Source organism: Rhinolophus ferrumequinum, chromosome 5 (genome assembly GCF_004115265.2).
Source record: "Rhinolophus ferrumequinum isolate MPI-CBG mRhiFer1 chromosome 5, mRhiFer1_v1.p, whole genome shotgun sequence".
Taxonomy (NCBI): Eukaryota; Metazoa; Chordata; class Mammalia; order Chiroptera; family Rhinolophidae; genus Rhinolophus; species Rhinolophus ferrumequinum.
The window spans coordinates 63,987,329-64,008,503 of NC_046288.1; positions in this window are offsets into that span (position 1 = coordinate 63,987,329).

Sequence of the window (21,175 nt, forward strand, 5' to 3'; positions counted from 1 at the left end):
GAGTCGTTCACACATTTTGAATACAGGAACTCTTTCTTCTCTCTCTCTCATCTCTTCTACCTCCAACCAAAGAAAATACTCTGCTTTAAGGGCTTGTGTGATTAGACTGGACCCACCTGGATAATCCAGGGCAGCCTCTTTATTTTAAATCTATCTTAGTTACAACTGAAAAATAACTTTAGCTATGTAGTAAGAAAGCATACAGATTCCAGAGAATAGGGTGTGGGCACCTTTGTGGGTCATTTCGCGTACTAGTATTTTACCGGGAAGTTGAGAAAGGCAGTGATGAATATTACTGACGAACCATTCTCAGGTTTGCATGCATATTAGATGTTTATAGTCTAACTATTGTATATTTATTATATAATAGCAATAAAGTTGAACAGTCAATGAAAAGGATTATGTTGTAAGAATGCAATGTATTAGAATATATACATTCTTTCAGAAAAAAAAATACATGAATCAGCAAGAGTAGAATTTGTTTCAAACAACACAAACTAGTAATTCAGAATTATGTCTAGGAGTGAGCAATATTTTTTTTTAATAAATCAGTCTTATGGATATAAGGACAATATGCTTTTAAATAGTTTTTTAAAGTTAGTTGAGGAAAATCAGGAAAAACAAAAATTGTAGGATAATGATAAACTGCATTCTGAACTAAAATATTTATTTTTTAAAAAAGCTGGTTAGTATGTCAATAGTAACAGAATCACCATTAGATAAAAAAATGGGAGCCAAACAATCTGACCTACTTGAATATTACTAAACATATCCCTAGGTAACCCTTTGAAAAATATTTTAAAATAGAGATTAAGTAGAAATATTAGAAAACATTATAATACAGATGAAGGATAAATGAAGATTATAATATAAAATTTATAAATCCTGAAGAAAAACTCAAATTTATTCCATAGAAAATAGGCAAAGAATATATGAAAAGACAGTTCCCAGAACTGAATTAGAAATGAGCAAAGTAAGAAAATGTCCAAAAATTTGGGTAATAAAAAAAAAAAAGGCAAATTAAAGTATAAGTGGGATACTATTTTATACCCATCAGATTAGCACACATGAAACAAACATTTATTTCTGCTAGGGATCTAAATAAAATGTTTGCCCTTACACACCATGTTAGAAATGTGAATCCTTACATAATTTTTGGAAAGCAATTTGATGATATCTATTACAATTAAAACACCATAAATTATAAAATTGATTCCTTAATGATACAAGCAATGGTACCTACATTTGCACATGTGAGAGGTATCTATTGCAGCCCTTTTATAATAGGAAAAAGTGTAAGTGAATACTTGTTAATAAAAACCATGAGTAAAAAATAATGGAATGCATAAACTGTTGGATATAATGTGGCCACTAACAAAAATTGATTAGGGAATTATAATAATTGATAGGGTGAAATTTTCATGAAGTTAAAATCTAAGAATTACAAGCTACAGAAAACTCTGTTTTCTATCTGTGGATAGAAATTCAGTACTTCAAAGGAGTTTGACAACTCCTTTTTTCCAAAGTACTAATAGTTGAAGGAGAAGGCTGTTCCAAAGTTTGAATTCTACAAATTCATGACTTGGTTTGCATAGTAGGGTGAGACAAAGGCCAGAAATACAACATTTATAGAACTTGTACAGAGTGGGATAAAAACTGGACCAACATGTTACACAATATTGGCAAGAAGAGGGCAGGTCAAAATAACAATATTTTGCTGAACCACTTTTATGATACAATAACAATCCAGAACAGGAAGTTTTCATGCCCTTCATCTAAAATTAATCCAACCAAAGTGAATTTCTTCTTTGTTATTGGCCTTACAACACTTTCAATTATTTTAACAGCATAGACTTCAGTAAGAACACAGAGGATTTAAAGTCTTTTCCAGCTGCAGACAAATTAATGAAGAAGCAGAAAAGGACACTTAGGCATTATTAGAGGTTCTATTTCAGATATAAAATATTTATAAAAGCTAAATTAAGTTTCCTCTTTCTAAAACAGTAGATTAGGTAAAGACAACGACTACTATAATTAGCAGAATTCTACCTTCCAATGTTCACAAGAATGACATAGATATGTTAAAAGTAAGGAACAGAACAATTTAAAAATAAATAAATAAATAAAAATAAAAATAAAAATAGAATAAAAAGCAGGGTAATTTTTCTCCAGTGAAGCAGTAAATGAAATTTGGAAGTTTTAACTTACCTTTTTTGGCTAAAAGTTTTTTTGTTTGTTTGGTTTGGTTTTTAAAATCGGTATTGCCAAAGTTGAGGACACAATCAGTACTACCTTTCTGGGGGGAATATCAGCAATATGATTAACCATCAGTTTCATTGCCAGGGATGTAGTCTAAAGCAATAATCAAAAATAATGAGCCAAGATTTTGTTAACAAAAATATGTCAATTTAATATTATGATTCATGCACAAGAGAAAATATAATATCATGGATAAAATGTATAAGGTAATGAATGCTACATTCAGATAACTGATTTTATTTAAACTCATGTATGTATGTATGGAATAAGACTAGAAAAGGGGGATATGAGTTATGTTTCTATTGAAGTAAAGATAATTTCTTTCTCATTTTTAAAATTTCTAAAAATCTTTTGCAAAGAATACATATTATTTTTGAAATTATGAAAATGCTATTTAAAAAAAATTATATTTAAGTTTGGCATCTCAGTTCAAAATTCCCAACATTAAAAGGGTATTTTGCGTCATATTTTTTTCCCAGTGACGTTTTGTTTACCGGTGTTTAAGGTGGCTCTGGGTAGCATTTCCCTACTTTTGATAAGCTTTTACTTTCAGACCAGCAAAGGTACAGTGAATATATATATATTTTTTTTAGCTTATCTCACATTAAAGTGCAAGGTTTCCTTGTGGGATTTAAAAAGCCACAAAACTTTATAAACACAAGAATTACTTCCACATTAAAGGACTGAACACAGCAGGATAGTGCTGCAGGCCCAGGGAATGACTTAGCCATTGAATTGAAATGGAATACTTCTCCAAGGTGGTTTATAAAATGTCATAATCTTTTCAATATGATGAACTGAACAGGCTTAGGAAGATCAAGGTAAAAGACAGATTGGAGACTAAAAGGTGCAATCATCACAATTTGAACTTTTAATCGGAAAGACCTTCAATTTCCTCTCCCATTGGCTTCCACAGAATAGCTTAACGATAGGATTCACCTAATTCCAGCTCAACTATTTGAAGGTACCTTGAAAGCATCCATAAAGCATATGGGATCATTCAAGAAGCCAAGAGATTTGGGCATTAAAAGTCTCCCAATGCTAGCATCACAGATTGTAACTTTTAAGTATTTTCATGCTTCAAATATGAGAATAGGCCCCTTAAGATTATTGCCAATAAAGACATAAATGTTAAAATCTGTTAGACACTTACAGGACTGCTATAACTCAATGCGTGCAGATTAGGCCGAGTAGACAGATGTATGAAATTTGTGATCTTTTAGATGACAGTGTACAACTGCTATCACTGACCCAGAATCCTTTAATTGGAACCATTAACTTAACAAGGCAAATGAAATACTGAAAAATGGCAGCTTTTCAGGAGACATTGATTAAGGATCAATGTGCACGTCTAGAGAAAATACAATAGGCTTCAGTGACTGACAGGGATGTCCCACTTCAAACAATAGGTAAAAGAGCTCCCCCTGAAGCACAGACTGGCATAAAAAGACATAAAGGGATTTCACCAAATTGTCAGAAAAATGGAGTGGCGGGCACATTGTTAAACTCAGAAAAACTAGTAAAACACATCGGCTTGGCTAAGACAAAGTTCTGTGCTTCAAAATCAGATGACTACCAACTACAGATGGAATATGGGAAAATACCTTTTGGTGGAAAGAAAGAATGGATTATAGGATTATAGAAAATACCTGTCCCAAATAAAAATGACAAAGTTTACTGGGTATCACTCAATAGATTCCCATGGAAATTAATTTGAATTTCTAGTTGTTTTAGGGAATAGGAAACTAGGACGTGGACTGTATTCATGTATTGTATTTAAGAATAATACAGTATTAATTCCTGTAATGAATCCATAAAAATAAGGCCTAATAGTCAAATTTTACTAGTTTCACCTACTTTCTAAGTACTTTAAAAGCATTCATTTGTTTAATCCTCACAACAAACCTATGAGACAGTTTCTTCATTTTGCAAATCAACAACACAGGCAAAGAGATACTGAGTGATTGGTCTGATGTCATCAAGCCAGTTAGTGGGAGAGTCAGAAGATAAACCCAAGCAGTATGATTGCACTGCCCACAAGCTTTATCAATACACTAGAGTCCCTCCTCTGAGGAGACATAATAAAGCCCATGGTCACTCTGCCACAATCAGTATCCATCATCAGCATATCTTCTCTGTGAGAACAGAAACTGAATTCTTGACAATCTGAAAAATGACATAAATGAGCTATTTTAAAATGGAGCCGGAGCAGCCAATGCAGAGAAAACAGCATCGCTTGTCATGTGCCTTGAGTCTCTGAACTGGGCCAAGCCACACCTGTTTTATAGACGTTTGTAAAGTTAGCCAGAAAGCATACTTTGTGCTCAGAAGGGCTGATGATTATGGACTCACTGAAAATGAAACCGGAGGCCAAATGAGTCCTGGACTGGTGCTGCCTGTGCCTCCCAGCCAATAGACTTCCCCAGGAGTTCAGAGCACCGGTGGTCTGAGAAGGCAATGTGTTAACACCTCCAAAAACTGCTTTCACATTCTCATACCAGCCTGGGATATTTAAGGGAAAATCTGGACATTCCTCCAGAGGCTACGCGTTGGTTCCAGGGGTCTGCATGGAGCCTCCCCTCTGACAATGTGGCTCTCCAATGTGGTCATCAACCCAGGAGCAGTGATGACAGTAACCTGGAAAGAATGCTAGGCCATAGAGACTGTAATCAGCAAGCACGGTGGGCATTGTGACCAGTAAGAGAGCATAAGTTTCAGGGTAATTATCTAAAGCAGGAAACTGGGATAGGGGACATCCTAAGCTCAGGAACTGGGCCAGGGGACATTCCAAGCTCACCCTGCAGGGAAGGGTTTGATCAATTTTTAAGCTCTAGGGCAGGGAAAGTCGAGGCCTCTTTTGTGGGGGCCCACCCGGGCTCTGTTTTCAAAAGTAAAATCAACAACCAATCATGTTTATCCAAGAGGAGCTCAGATTGTCAGCACCAATAGGAATGTTTTCTTTTCATTCAATTATCCTTTCCTTTTTTTCACAAAATCCCCTTCATTTCACCCTGTGATTGGGACATTATTTGGGTCTCGGCATAAACCTGTGCTCTTCAAATTGCAATTCTTTGATCCCAACTTAACACTCATTGCCTCTCATTTGTCCTTTAACAACAACAAATGGATTCCATTTCCTACTCTCTGGTATATGTAGATACCATTACTTTTGAAAATATCCAATTACTATATTTCAATAGGCATTAGGTGAACCCAAAATTTTGCATTTCCAATAAGTTATCAGATAATGGCAATGCCCCTAGGCCAGGGATCACACTGGCCAGTGCTCTAACAAAAACCTCACCAAAGTTTCTCTTTCCATAGCATATTCATGACTGTCTTCATTAGTTCTGAGTTTCAATGGCTCTCAATATTTGGAATCACCCCTTTAAATCTCTGAAATGTCACTGAAACCTGGTTCAAGGACAATTCATTAGGCAATAGTATTCCTATTTATGTTTATTTTGGGCTTAAACCAAACAGCATATGAAATAATTAATATCCAGCATGGCCTCATGTCACTTTCAAGTGAGTTCCCGAGATCTCTAACATCATGGGGTTATCAAAGTTCTTGTTATGTTTCTACCAATGCTTCACTGATTAACCATTATCATCTCGATCCCCGCTTTATTCCTTTTATATATTTTATACTCTTGGAATATTTTCCAGTTTTTTTCTTCTCATTTATTTATTTTTGCCTCTATCTTTGTTTACTCATTATACGCTACTGGGGACAAATCAACTATAAAGAAGCAACCAACAAAAAAAGTAGGCAGAGGGGAAATAAAAGAAAACATGATCCATAACCATCATAATATTAAACATACAGAATATACAGCAGTCATAACCCTATATATAAAGTGACATTGTGTATTAATGTTTGCTGACTTTAAATTCAATTAAATTTATTAGCAAAGTGAAAATATGAAAAGCTTGAAAACGTGTGAAGGTAGAATGAGCAAATGACAAATCAGGTAGGTTCTACAAGGCTTCCGAATGCAGATTCTGGAGAAGTACACATTTGGCAAACCACGGGTCAAATAATGGGGTTATCCGACACTACATACTTACAAATTAAACAATAAGAGAAAAACAAAGGAACTGTAGGAGTTAGAGTTTAACAGAAAAAGTACATTTCAAAAACTAAATTTATAATACAGGACAGAGCTGAGTTAGATGAAGAAAGATGTCCTGTACTTGCTTAAACACTAAAAAATTCTCAGCCCAGGGCTGCTGAGGCTGTAGCATTGTTGTGACCTAACACATACAAATAAATCCAACTGAAAAAGCAAATAACTAAATTGGAAAACAAGGGAAATTATTAAATTTCAATGATAGTAAACAAGATTACTATCATTAAAATATAGAGTGTACCTGAACATCATAGGAAAAACAATGTATCAATAGAAAATAAAAGTTTTAAGTACAAAAATACTAACTCCCTAAGGAAGAAATACAAGTGTTCTGAACACCTAGTAATTAGGCATGTGCTTAATTTTACTCATTTAAAATAGTGAAAGGTAAAATATTAAAGGATAATAGCAGCATTAGGCATTTTCATCTTCCCAGGATTTAGAAATAGGTTTACATTAATATTTCGGTTATGCCATCATCCATCAGGTCCTGGAAAGAGATGTCTTCTTAAAAAAATATTTTCTGAAGTACCCAATTAAATGGTCACTTTGTAAAAAAAAAAAAAAAACAACAAACAAAAATGAGTTTTCATAATTTATTTGAAACACACAATTTTTAAAGAACAAAAATTCAAACAGGTAATTGTGAAGATCTAATTGGCTATATTAAGCAGTTCATGAATTGGGCAGCATCCCATCTAACAAGTGGGGGGCAGGGGCTGTACAAAATGGAAGGTTACATAAGTAGAAGGAGGATGGGATGAGGAAGTTATTAGCAAAAAGATTAATTGTTTTAGGCTAGAACATCTTATTTTGGGGTGGAAAGGAATGATCAGGGTCTTATCATGCAAATTATCTCATTAATGATAATCAGGCTATTGCAGATTGACTGAAGGTGGCATTCCTGGGAGAGGTTGAAACTGCTGTTAAGTCTTGGTTGGCTGTCTTGGGAAAAATTACATCATTTTGGGCCTGTTATTTGATTTTTAACTCAGTGGATCCTCATCCTTCATGGATTTGGTATTTGGATATTGGCCTACTTGCTAAAATTGATTTGTAACCACAAAATCAATGCTCCTAATGCTTTTAGTCACCTGTGGACATGACTCAGGAGGACAATGGTTGGAGTCCCTTAAGGAACACTTTTCCAGCTAAGGTAGCTGAAAAGGGATGCTCTACCTTCTTGTTTTGCTCTCATTCCATAAACATGTTTCCTTTTTGCAGTCTATTTAGTGCCACTTTTTCACATTTTATGCTTTTGGGGGAGGATATTGTTTTTTAAACCTGCCCCACCAGCACAGTGCTAAAGTGATTATACTTATAATTACCTAGAGATTATAAGTCTAAGAAGGCTTTGAAGTGCCTTATGGGGAAAATACATGTTAGATAAGCATTGTTCAGTCATGAGTTATGCTGTAGACCTACGAGTTCAATGTTAATGAAAACAGTCATATTTAATATATATATATATATATATATATATATATATATATATATATATATATAATAAAGTGTCATTAAACAGAAACAGAAATAAATCAAAGATATGTATTCATCAGTTGACTAAACATTTTGAACAGAGGCTCTGTAGGAACCCAACCCTGAATTTCTACTTTTGCCGATTCAGTACCACACAATATGATAGACCATAACTACCATGAATAATCAAAATCGACTCTATCTCTAATTTTGTCATTTCCCTCACTCCTCTCTGAAGTCCAGTTGTTTGTTTTCATATTTACAAAGTTCCTTATTTCACTTTGATAACTGGATGCTATTTTCTCTTTATGAAAGTCATATCAAGAGCAAAGGAAAATATTAGGAGCAAACACAAAGGACCTCTAAGTCCAACTATTGCCCAACTGTATAGCTTGCAATCTGACTCATCAGTGATTTCTGGGGAAGGCTTAGTCACATGATTTAGATTTAATTCCCTGCTGTACTCAGGAAGTCATTAGGACCTAGACCAGTGGACTAACTAAGTGTCCTACATAGTACCACAAAAAATTGGGATAATTCAGTCTCAATCTTGACACGTAACATTACAAAGGCATTTACTACAAGAATTTCATCACTTTTCTTATTTATTTATTTATTTGTTTATTTAATTTTGTTGTTTTTGTTGTTGTTGCTATTCAGGGAATTAATTCTAAAGAAATGCAGATGCAGCACCATCCTTCCTTTGAAAGCCATATTTGATAAGACTAGAATCCTTAGATTGCCCAGCAGGATTATCATTTTAATGAAAAAGTTACTGTCCACATCATAATTGTGCAAAGTGAAGCCATCAGTTGTTTTAATGGCCCCTGTGGAAGTTAGAATCAGAACTCCTTTGTCATTCAAAAACTTGATGATAAATTTGGAGCTTTGTGCATTAGAGAAGTTGATGTGAACCTCAGATCCTTCTGAGCCTTCTGGGAATTCTATAATTTGATAGTAGGAGCCCAAAACTCCCAGAACAGTTAAGTATTAAAGGTGTGTAAAGAAACGTTTTCCAGTGACTTTTATTTTTTGCATTTGTTTCCCAATCTTCTCTGGGCTTTTAGAAAAGGCATTAAGTAAAGGTTTTTAAATGGCTCCTTAGCATATCTCCTTTTTTCAAACAAACAAACAAACAAAACTGAATGCATTTTGAAACACTATTGGAAGAACCCTTTGTAATACTTTACTATTTAACAAAATATATTGCATCCCTGCATGATTTTAAAATACAGTCTATTCTGTGAAAAACACACTCAAGGGGAGTATTAGCATCCAGGAAGCACACATTTTATCCTTAATCATTAATGAGACCCAAAACAAAAGTGCTGCTCTGAAGTTGAAAATCAAAAAAACCTTATAGACCATTTTAAAATGACATGAAGTCCAGAGCAAGTGAAGAAATTCAGAGGAATATTCACAGGGCCTCTTTTTTTCTGGCATCTATCATTTGCAATGGAAGACTTTGGCATAAATCACATTTTTGATATTCAATTTTCATCATTTGCACTTCCTTCCCATTCATCCAATACAATTTAGTAGAAAGACAACCTGCTTACTCTATTCTCCATATTTAGCTCTCCCTCTCCTTGAAAGGATTTTCTCCCGTTCTTTCCCTCTTTCCTCCTCCTAAGTCCATATTTCTCTATAGCACTTCTATAATCCCCAACAAACCAAGTTAATGCACTTTTAACTTTAGCAGTTTCTTTCTCTTTCCTTTTCTGTCTTTTTTTTTTTTTTTTTTTTTTTTTTTGCTTTTCTTTTCCAAATTCCTTCCTCTGCCTCTGTGGTTCATCCAGTTATATATTGTTGGTGGAACTAAACATAAATCCTCATTCACTGCCATTGTGTATTTATTAACCCTGGTAGAGAATTTAAAGCTCCATCACCAAAGATCAGAGTTGAAATCAAAGATTTAAGAAAGGAATTATAAAGCATTAAAAAACAAGCAAACAAAAAAACAAAAAAAAAACTAGCTAAAGTTAATGGGCTAAAAGTTTGAAATATGAGATTAAATAAATTATGGTGACTCCAAACATTGAAACACTGATGCTATACAACCATTCCATAGTGAATAAAAAGGGGAGAGGAAGATAAACAGAGACATTAGGATCCAAAGAATTGATGGGGAAAAGGCCATGAAAGTAAGGACAGGTCTAGCGTTTGGCTCCCGAGAGGAACTAGCTGAGCTTAACGAAGGAGAAAGTCTGAGTAAGAGAAGTGTCCTGGCTGCACCAGGATGTCAGGATGTGTGTATGGATCACCTATTGTACATATTGTAATGTGTTAAAACCATTCCCAGGGAGGTTTTGGGGGTGTTACTTCAGTTAGGGAGGCGAGAGACTGAGAAAGCAAGAGTCATTGATGAGGGACCCCATAGAAAACCTAATCAGAGGGATTTAGAAACCATGACAGCTTTCAGATGCTTGGTGGGCAGGTAGGGAAGTAAAGAGTGGGAGTCAGTTCCTGAGAAAGTTCGCAGTTCAGGAGAAGAAGTGATGAGTCAAAATAAACCAAGAGAATAATCTGTAAGGAGGGAAAAATGTACTACTAAAGTATTAATAATACTTTTATCTGTATGTATAAAAGGACTACTATTATATTAATATCATTGATGGTACTTTTCTGTGTATTTAATTATAGAGGAAATGAAACTCATAATAATAACCGAGGTCCCACTTTATGTCAGTGCTGTGCCAAACCATGGCATACAATGGTAGCTCAAAATTAAACTGTATTCCATCACATAGTCTAGCTTATAGTGTCATGAGGGAAATAGACTCAGACACAGATACCACATGTGTATATCACACCCTCACACAGGAAATTTACAACTGTGAAACCTGCTGAGAAAAATGCATAGGGAAGATAAAATGAGAGAATGGAAGCTTATAATAATAAGAGGTTGCCTTGGATAATCAGTAGTCCTGGAAGAGTTACTTCAACAAAAATGGGAAGGCTTTGTTAGGCAAAGGGGGAAAACGCCTATATTTGAAGTTGAGGGAACAGTGAATCAGAAAAATATAAAGATCAACTATAGGTTCCCCGAGGAAAGTTTATTCTGTTATTCATAATTCCATCTGGTTGTGCCCTTTATAGCAACTGAAAAATGCTGGCATTAGGCTTTAAAGGCACTTCCCTCAAACAGTCAGTCCACAGCCTAATTCAGATATTAGTACGCCACCCTTCATCCCATTTTCCTGCCAGATTGTGGTGCTCTGCAGACCACTTGGAGCAATTCACGGAAGTAGGGCATTATTATATAGCCACAGTTGAAATATATTTTTTCTAGTGTTTCCTTAAAGTAAGGGCTATTCGAATGTTGATACATATGCAGTATTTTGATATAAACTTAGCAGAAATAATTTACTTTTAATAAATTATTGTGAAGAAAATTATGCTTCACTCAAAGTATGATGCTTCTTAAAGCATGGTCAGTGAACATCCCCTGAGGTGGTTAGTGGTCAATCTGAGATTACAGTAGTCATCCCTTATCCTCAGGGGATACACTCCAAGACCCCCAGGACACCTGAACCACGGATAGTACTTGAAGTTGTGAGAATTAATTTCGCAAACTTGTTGCAACAATGTTGTTAACCTTTTTTAATACCGGATGAATTATTCATTATGAATTTGTACCTACTGGACAAATAGTAACCAAGTTAACTATTTAAAAGTACTGAAAAGGCTGTGTGAAAAAGTTAGATGACCTGAACTTTTTGTCTACAGTTCATGGCTCTTGCATTATGACAATGCACCAACTCACAGGGCACTGTCTGTGAGGGAGTTTTTAGCCAGTAAACAAATAACTGTATTGGAACACCCTCCCAACTTTCCTGATCTGGCCCCCAGTGACTTCTTTCTTTACCCAAAGTTAAAGGAAATATTGAAAGGAAGACATTTTGAGGACATTTAGGACATCAAGGGTAATATACGACAGCTCTAATGGCCATTGCAGAAAAAGAGTTCCAAAATTGCTTTGAAAGGTGGACTAGGTGCTGGATCGGTGCATAGCTCCCCAAGGGGAGTACTGCGAAGATGACTGTAGTGATGCTCAACAATGATGTGTGTAGCACTTTTTCTAGGATGAGTTCGTGAACTTAATTGTCAGAACTTGTATACTATGTTTTTTTCCTATACATAAACATCTATGATAAACTTATATATCAGGCATGAGAACTTAACAGCAATAATAAAATAGAAAACTATACAATATAATAAAAGTTCTGTGAATATGGTGTCTCTCACCATTCTCACAGTCTTGTACTCATCCATCTTCTTCTTGTGATGATGTGAGATGATACAATACTTACGTGACAAAATGGAATGAGATATTCAGAACTGCGTGCAGTTTAAAGCCTCTGAATTGTTTGTTTCTGGAGTTTTCCATTGAATATTTCCAGACCATTGTTAACCTCCAGTAATTGAAACTACAGGAAGCAAAATGACAGATGGGGGCGGAGGAGATCTACTGTAATTCAATTTTAGATTCCTCATTATGCATGCAAAGATGTACTCAAAACTGCATTTTGGTAAAGCACACTCAACACACAATTACTGCCCACAGGTAGCTTATAGTGCAACATGTGATTTACATTCTTGACCAAGAAATGTACGGTAAAGGAACAATGTGCTTGTCTTGGTCATTTATGTCTCATTTAAATCATCACAAAACTTCCGTGGCATGGATAATTTAATGCTCATTTTTACAGATTTGGAAACTTAATCTGGGCAAATTGAAATATTTTAACTACTATCTAACCCAACATTCCATAGCCAAATAAATTGTGAATTTTTCTTGGATTCAAATGTTTCAGACGTATGTATAGAAAACATAAGGAAATGTATATGATAACTTAATTGAAAAAAATCTTAGTATAACCTATGAGTATTAATTGGCAGTTGATGCTGTTACTTCAGGAAATTTGATATAATTGAATCAGGGTTTTGAACCACAGGGAGAAAATATTCTTACAAATATGAAAACACCGAAGACTTTCTTGTTTGTTTTACTTGATTCACTCTCTCCTTTTTTTTTCATAATTTTATGTTGCATCAAGACATCTATGGGCTGAAAAAAGAAAAACATTCCATAGAATCATTCAGAAGTAGTGTGAATCCCCATCATCTTACTGTAAATGAATCCACACTTGAGAACTGGTTGTTTATCTGACTGTTTGATTAAATCATTCTGTGACAAGTATAGTGTAAGGCTCTGCAGCAGTACCAATGGGTTAAAGCAGACCCCGGACCTCACTAAGCTTACTTGTAAACAAAATAGGTTCTATATATGTATATATATATTTAATTTTTGAAATTATGAGAGTAGTACTATGGACTGCTCTCTAGTTTGTATAGTACATTTATGGTTGCTAACAACGAATGAATATTTTTTAAAATGTAGAGAAGGTTCTTGAAATCTATTTTGTCATAAAAGTCAAAATAATTTTAGCTCAAGACAGTAGGTCACCTGCACTAGTATTCAATCGCTCTCTATATTATTCCTGTCTTAAGAGCATTTCTTTCCTCTCTAACTGCATTCTCTCTAGACTGATTAATAATGATAGCTGTTTGCTTATAGTTCATCTCAATCCAAAATTCCCCTTGGTTGTATCTGTAAGTGTGTTAGCTCTTATCATTTCTTTGGCAGAATATGCGACTACTTGATCTTATTCCATGAGTGTGTGTGGGGAGTGGGCTGTAAGGACCTTGCAGCTGCAAGGTCATCCCCATGGGAAGCCTGCTTGTTCTGCTAATACTTGTTTGTATAGACAGATATTCTAAGACTGTGTAAAAACTGTGTGTGAAATAAAGACTGCGCCGCTGCCACACCATCCGTGGATGGTGGACCTCCCTATCCTATCCCAGCTTTCCTGTCTCTGTCTTTTCTCAATCTCCTCACCCTTCCCCCTCAGGCAGAGCCCTCCTGGTCACGCGGGCCGCAACAAGTGTGACTCCTGGGTAAAGAATAATCTTCAAGAACATGGAAAACTTTTTTACAACAAAACATAGATCATGAGTATGACTCCTGGATAAATATTAAACTTAAGGAACATGGAAAACCTCTGTGTAAGGAAGCATAGCTTTGTAGTGACTAGTGGCCTTTATTTTCACCTATGCGTTGACACATCAAATATTGTAACTGACCACATGATCATTACTTGGAGAGAATTAGCAAATAAATATGGAATCCTAAGGCTTATTCAGATATTCAGAATAATAATACATCTATTTGTAATTACAGGTGGATTCAAAGACAACAACCATTTAAGTCTTATTTCATCTGCAGGTAAATGTCCATTGCTTTGTATTATTTTGTAACTAGATTCTTTAATAAAATTATAATAAGTAAATTAGGTTATTCAGAGAATGTAAATCATTTTGAAATGTTCCCATTCTTAACAATGGACATTTTGAATTTAATAATATAAATATTTATGTTATTAACATATATTAATATATTAATTTCAATAAATAGCAGTAGAATTTTTCTACTTTTAAGCATTCACTTTTAATTTTTCATTTTTTTCTTTATCAAAAATGAATTTTAATAGAAACGAAGGGCTCTGACCAGCAAGCAACACCCATGTGTCTGGCACTTTGGACATTACGTTTATTTTATTCCATAATATGTTGATTAAAAAAATTGATAGCAATTGGCAAATTTAAAAAGTACTCTAAATTAACTACCTGGCTAATTTCTTTAACAGGAAAGTCAAAGAATAACATTTATGATGTGTTTAGCAAAACGTGCACGCTGAAATCACTTTTATTTCCACAGATGGCCACACGTTAAGGAATCTGCATGTGCTATATAACTTTTGAGTCAGAAATCTGACGTGTACACATGTATTCTTGTTTTTACTAGATTGTTTCATAATTTAGTCTCAGATTAACTTTTCTCTCAATCAAGTTCAAGAGAAGTGGCCTATTCCCCTTTGAATAATCCCTAAACCTCATTTTTTCCCCTTGAATTTAGATGACATGTGGATTTCAAAGAAAGTAACCAGTTAAATTATATTTCTTCGACAGGTAAATGTACATTTTCTATATTTTTTTTACTAGATTCTTCAGCAAAATTATACCCTTATTCACTACATAAATTTGGTTTTTCAAGGAATGTAAATCATATTGAAATGTTCCTATTTTTGATAACGAACATGTTTAATAACAATGCAAATATTAAAAACTCATTAAAAACAATACAGATGTTAAAATTTAACAGATTTTCATAGGTTGATTAACATGGTACACAGCTAAGACATATATTTTGTTACCTAATGGGTCGTATTAGTTTCATCAATGTTTCAATGCTCTATAAAACTTTCCTTAAAATTTCCAACAGGATTATCCATTCTTTCTGTTCTATCCTTTTTTAATTTAAACAAGTGATAAATTTCATATTCCATAGAATGCTTTAATCGTTTTCTTTTTTTATTTTCCCATCCCCCTACCCTCCAGTAAACTGGTAACTCTTTGAGCTAAAGGACGTATCTTTTTCTACTTTACATCCCTAATATATAATGCAGTGGAGGGTGTGATAAATGTGTATTGCATGGCTGCATAAATGATATTTGTATTTATGGATATTAGACATTGTTTACTAGATGTTGTTTGAGATGAATTTAATATTTTATCAGAAAGCAGAGAAACAGCTGCCCAAAAGAGTTGTATTTTGGTAAAAGACAAATATCCCTAATGGCAATGATATCTCCAGAGCAAAGTCCAATATAGAATTTATGCTCGAGGCATTTTTTTTTCTCTTCCTCCTGAGTGGTGAATTCCTCAATGAGGGGCTTGCAATGACTCATATGATGAATTAGATCCTACACCAGGTCAGAGAAGTCCAGTGTCAAAAATAGCACTGTCTTATTTGGTCCTAACAGTTGATTTTCAGCATGAGAATGCCTTAAAGTTTGATTCCATTGTTTTGTTTTCTGCTTTATTTCCTTGTTTACTGTGCAGATCAGCAGAAGTAACCTAAACCATAACTGAAATATATGGGGGAAAAAAGAACAACAGCATTGTTGCTGCTGAAAATTAATCTTCTAAGCTTCTTATTGGCAAAAATAAAAGAAAAGCTTTAGATAATCTATGGTATTTTATACTCTCCCATGGGAAACAAATACTTCAATTTTTACACATTCCTCTCTAACCTGTGAACAGATCGTATTCAGAACTGTGTTTGTATTATGGTCGTTTAAAACTAAAAATGTGTTTTCTTCATCAAAATTGTGGTATGCCAGTAAACGTTATAAAGGGCCTTGACAAGTTCCTCATTATATATTGCTTAATACCCTACAATTATGCTCGCTCTCTCTCTCTCTCTCTCTCTCTCTCTCTCTCTCTCTCTCTCTCTCTCTCTCTCTCTCTCAACTATTCCTATCCTTTCTCCTTAGATGTCTACATTCTCCTGCAAATAACTTAAATTAGATACCAGTAAACCAGCTTTGACATAGTGTCTACCACAAAGTATCTTACATTTCCTTTCACTCAACAATACTTTCAGTCTTTTAGCAAAATTTTATTAGGGGTAGGTGAAAATTAATTCTATAGAACCAATGCACACTAAAGGTATAATCAATATTTGCTATAATTTTACCTATAACAAAATTCTGATCTTTTTCCTAAATAGAATATTTGATAAAACCAAATCAATCTGTAATTCATAAAAATTTAACATAATTTAACACAGTTAAATCAAGTTAATCCATAAATGCTGTAATGTTGAATTTTGGGTGTAGAGGGAGGCTATGAATTTTGAGATAGTCACTATTAGGAGACTGTCATACGACAGCTACTCTAAAGGTGGATTTTTCTTTTTGTTTTTCTTTTTGTTTTTTTGAGAGTGAGTCAACCTTTTTCCTTCCTTCCTTCCTTTCTTCAGCTGGTCATCAAAGCAGGCTGGCTGGCTTCTGAGCCTATGCCCTAACCGCTGTTCCATACTATGTCATGTATGACAGTATAATAGAATAGGCATAATTAGTTTGATTGCAAACAATTTTTTAAAGCATGTCTTAAAAGAAATTATTTCTTATATAGTGAATCTCCTTTCTGAAAAATTGTTTTTATGGAAAATTTGATGCAATCTCCACAGTCGGTAAGCTTAGAACATTGAAAAGTGGTACTTACAAATACAAACTCTATGTTTGCAAATACATGCTGTCCAGACTAGCTACCCTGCCTGCTGTTTAAAGAAGGTCATCCTTTATTATCAGCTAGTAGAATCCAAATGTAGTTATGTGAATTTATTTTGACTAATAAAAATCTTAATGTATTTATTTTTCTTTCTAATATCTACATATTTTTCAGGAAGTAAACTCTTAAACAGTAGGCTTTAAGAATGACTGAAAAACAATTTGACTAATTTGAAATCACTGATAAACCCACATGTTGATTGTGTTGTCTACTCAGAGTCAATAGCGATCTTGAGTCTGAACATCGCATTGCTTTGTTCAGCATTACAATAGTCCTGGTGATTTGCTGAAGCCCAAATACAGCATGCTATGCTTCAGGGTCCCTTCATTGGACAGTAGGGGTCCCTTCATTGATATTAATTTGCTTATTGATTTCAGTAAGCATTTTTAATGTTCTTATTCTATGTTAACCTTAGCATATACTTTTAAAATCATTTATCTATTATAAAATTCCAATAATCGAACATGATTGAGCCCTAGCAATAACAGCATTCACATGCTGTCATGTCACTAGAACTCTTCCTTCCCTGAAACTTGTCATACGGTCATAATTGTTGTAGAATCATAGTTTCTAAAATGACATTTATTGGGTACCAAAACCTCAGACATCCTCACTAGTTAATTAGTATTCACTAATTTTTAATGCAAATTACTCTTATATATTCTTGATTATCTGGGTGACAGTGGTCAGTGGCTAGATTGATGATATCACATTACTGATATATAGATGGCAAAGATTTTTGCACAAATAAATTTCAAAGCTGATGAATATTCTCCATAAAAAAGGAAAGAGTTGCTGTTCTCAAATAATACTGTATTGTGATGTTTTCTTTCCATAACAGTTTCACAATGATTAAAAAAAGTTTTTAATTTCAGAAGTAGCTTTAGCATTATCCTCAGGCATTAGGAAAAACTGGCACATGTCCAGCATGTAACATAATGACTGGCACATAGCACACATCCTAATATGTATTTTTCTTGCTGATTTTGTTCTTGATGCTGTTGTTGCTGTTACTATTATTTCTATTTGCAAAAGACAAATAATTCTCAGAAAAATCAAATAAATTATTATTAGCAAAATCAAGAATAAGTATCTATTGCTAATGTATTGAAAGCTTATGGAGTTCTGTTTTTAATTTCCATTAGCTAAGAAGACATCAAATTATTCCTCTTTGCTAAAAATTTTAAAAACTCCTTATACTTTTCTGCTTTCTATATGTCTTAAATATAGAGTTTATTTATTTCATTGTGTAATTTGAAACTGTGAAGTATCAGAAAATATAGTGTTAAGGCTCATTTCAATTTCCAAAGGAAGGGAAAGTCTTCAAGCGTTCTTCTTTTTTTTAGATTTTATTAGGGAAGGGAAACAGGACTTTATTGGGGAACAGTGTGTACTTCCAGGATTTTTTCCAAGTCAAGTTCTTCTTTCAATCGTAGTTGTGGAGGGCGCCGTTCAGCTCCAGATCCAGTTGTCATTGCTAGTTGCAGGGGGTGCAGCCCACCATCCCTTGTGGGAGTTGAACCAGCGACCTTGTGGTTGAGAGGACATGCTCCAACCAACTGAGCCATCTGGGAGCTCAGCAGCAGCTCAGCTCAAGGTGCTGTGTTCAATCTTAGTTTCAGGGGGTGGAGCCCACCATCCCTTCTGGGAGTAGAAGAATCCAACAGGCAACCTTGTGGTTGAGAGCCCACTGGCCCATGTGGGAATCGAATCGGCAGCCTTCGGCATTAGGAACACGGAGCTCCAACTACCTGATCCACCCGGCTGGCACCAAGTATTCCAATAAAGACCTATTATAGTAAAATTTAGTTTCAAATCACATAAGTTATACAACTCAGGTATTTTAGTTATTTTCAAGATCATTTCTTCTGAATTACATAGTTTCCAAATGCAGCTACAGTTTGTGTGTATGTGTATAGTATGTGTATGTGTATGTGGTTTCTTGATTTCACATAATATAAAGGATATCTTACTTAACTCCATTACAATACTTTGTTTTAATTTTTTCAAGTGATTCTACTATTATCTAAATTCTAGGAGTTGTCATGACTATAGATATATAAAACATTTAAAACATTTTCATATTTTGCCCACTGTTCCTAAATTTACAACTGTGTAGAAAGCTTATGAATTGAGAAATCTTAAAGAAAATATATAAGGTTATAAGGTAACACATAATTTGTATTCCAGAATACATCCTGGCCCATCGATATGCTATTGTGCAAGCATCAATTCATAGCTCAATCTAAGAAGATATATTACAAAATATCTCATCACAGTTTGTGAACATTCTGATCATCTGGTTTGCCCACTGCTATCAAAAGTCATAAAAACAAAACAAAACAAAACTCTTGTTTGGCAAGCAATCAAGACATAGATGCTGTGTTAGTTCTGGGTACTTGAAATGCATCATTGAACAAAACTATTACAAAAAAAAATCTTGCTCTGCAGAGCTTTACATAAACAGCATAATAAACAATAAATTGCACTGCAAACTAGAAGGTCATATGGGTCTTTGAAGGGAAATAGAAATGGAGCAGGGTAAATTGAATCACACACACCGATCTCTGAGGGTAGGGACAGGCCAAAATTTTAAATAGAATGTTTAAGGTAGAACCTCTTTGATAATATAGCATTTATGCGAAGACTTGAAAGAAGAGAAGGTGCTAGCTATGTGGATGTCTGTGGATTGTCCTGTCAAGTTAAAGGCGGCATCTAGTGCAAGGCATTATGGGTGGGACATAACCTGGAAAATTGGAGGCACATAAAGGAGATGATGTAGGTGAATTGGTGACTAAGAATGGGGATCATAGAAGATGAAATCAGAGAGGAAATTGAGGGTACAATTGTGATCAAATACTGCAGACCACTGTGAGATTCTTGGCTTTGATTCTGAGTGAAATGAGAGACGTTGGAGGATTTTGAGGGCAGGGATGGTTTGATCTGTCTTACATGTTTGAACAATCACACTGGCTGTTGTATTGAAAATGGTTTGTAGGAGAATGAGAATAGAAGCAGACTGACTGGTTTAAAAGGCTTAGCCAGGATGGTTGCACTAGAAAAGTGGTAGAGGTTATGAAGTAGAAGGATTTGGGATATAATTTGATGGCTTGGAAATAGGATGTGAGAGAAAAAGTAAAGGAAGACTGAGTTTTTGGTCTGATTAAAGAGAATGATGAAATGTTCATTAATTGAGATGGTGAAGAATGAACTATTAATATTTGTACACTAAAAGATGCCAGTTTTACCAACTTTTATTTTATCAAATTATATGATTATGAAAATTAAATTGAATAAATGGTATTGACTTTTCTCTGAGACTGCCAATGCTCACTTGTGGATGCTGGACATTATATGTTGTTAGCCTTTTGAACATGTGCTATTTTCCTGATCCAAATGAGAAATTATTGTACTTTGCTGTGTATAATGCACATCCACATTTTTGGCCCAAACTTTCAGGGAAAAAAATCTTTCATTTTAATTTTTTAATTCAAATTTTTGTTTGTTTACATTTAGATGCTTGTTTTTTGTATTATAAAGGGATTTTAACACTTATTTTTTAACATTATGGTACAGGGAATTTTATGTAACAAATAATTACAAAATACAAGAGCAGATACAAGGTACAAGAAGTGTTATGTACTGATAACAAATATATGAGATTTATGCATCAGAGAAGTCCAAGAACTTCTTGTTATTGCAAGTTCATCATAAATTCAACAACGCTGATTATTGTATTTCAGGTGTTATTTTGTATATGGATATCGTTATTGATTTCTAGAGTTACGCTTTTAACGCATAAGCATAAATAAAACAATTAAAAGCATTTATATAGATATAGAATTAGTACTATCCATGTATAATGCACATTCTTACTTTCCCCTCACTAATTTGGGCAAAAAAAGTGTGCATTATATATGGCAAAATACAGTAACTAATGGGCGGGTAAGATTTCTGTATGACTTTGACTGGGTTCCAGCACCACAGAGAAATTACATAGGCTCAAGTAGTTACCTGGGAACTGTCTGTTTAAGATGCTTATATTCCACCTTCAGTCTGGGTTGGAGAAACACAACGTGCATTAGAACGTTAATCAGTGTTGTTGA